Raw genomic sequence first — 1176 nt, 5'->3', positions numbered from 1 at the left:
AAAGGCATTACACAAATTCTTCTTCATGCTGGCGACAATGTGGGTGCCTTGAGGCAAACCATTTTCACATATTTTGGTCTTGTGTATCAGTGATCCCATTTTGGCAGGAGATTCATAAAGTTTTACAAAAAGTTTTTTATATGGATATTCCATTTAAATTTGAGTTTTTATATTTTGGTGCTTTACCAGTACAAAATGCTTCTATTAATGATAAGTATCTTTTCCAGATCTTAAGTGCTGCCAGCAGGAAAGCTATTACTAGGAAGTGGTTGAAACCTGGAAAACCTAATGTGGATGACTGGATTAACATTGTATATGATATTTTTATAATGGAAAGGATAACTTTTGCTTGAAGATTGCAACAGGGAATATTTTTGAAAAGGTGGGAAAAATGGATGTTGTACATCATGCCCGTACGGCCATCATTCGTTTAAAGCGGATCTTTGTATCCTACCTCCGTGTCCTATCTCATTTTCCTTGATTTCATACCGCTCCAGAAGTAGTGATGAAATATTATAGAGGTATACCCCAAATGTTGGTTTTAGTTGTTTTTGTTTTTGTGTGTAGTTAAGTTTTGGATATGATCAAATGTCCAGTAAGTCATTACCCATCCTTGTAGTGCTTCCAATACCTGTGGAATGCTTTATTTTGGGATATGCAGTATTTGTTAACTAAGGAGGGTTTAAGGTGAATGAGAATGTGTATCATTGCGGAATGTATGGAACTGGAAAATAAAAATAAAAATAGAATTATAAAAAAAATTAAAAGGCAGAAGTCTGAAGAAGATTTCCAACACAAAATATTGCCTATCCAAGTTCTCCAGAGATGCTGCCTGACCTTCTGAGTTAATACAGCACTTTGTGTCTTTATTTGTAAACCAGCATCTGCAGTTTCTTGTGTCAACATTTGAAAGACATTTGGACAGGTACATGGATAGGAAAGATTCGGAGGGATATGGGCCAAACGCAGCCAGGTGGGGCGAGTGTTCAAGGGCCATCTTGGTAGGCATGGGCAAGTTGAGCCAAAGGGCCAGTTTCCGTTCTGTATGACTAGAAATCAGACTGACATGCAAGTTTGCAAGTGGAGCTCCTTACTTCAAGACTGTATGCTCAGTGTTCATTTATGCCACACATTATTGTATATAAATGTATTTATTACAGACAAAAAAAACTCCAA

The sequence above is a fragment of the Rhinoraja longicauda genome, chromosome 6 (assembly GCF_053455715.1).
Source record: "Rhinoraja longicauda isolate Sanriku21f chromosome 6, sRhiLon1.1, whole genome shotgun sequence".
Taxonomy (NCBI): Eukaryota; Metazoa; Chordata; class Chondrichthyes; order Rajiformes; family Arhynchobatidae; genus Rhinoraja; species Rhinoraja longicauda.
Note: the sequence above shows the minus strand (reverse complement) of the source record.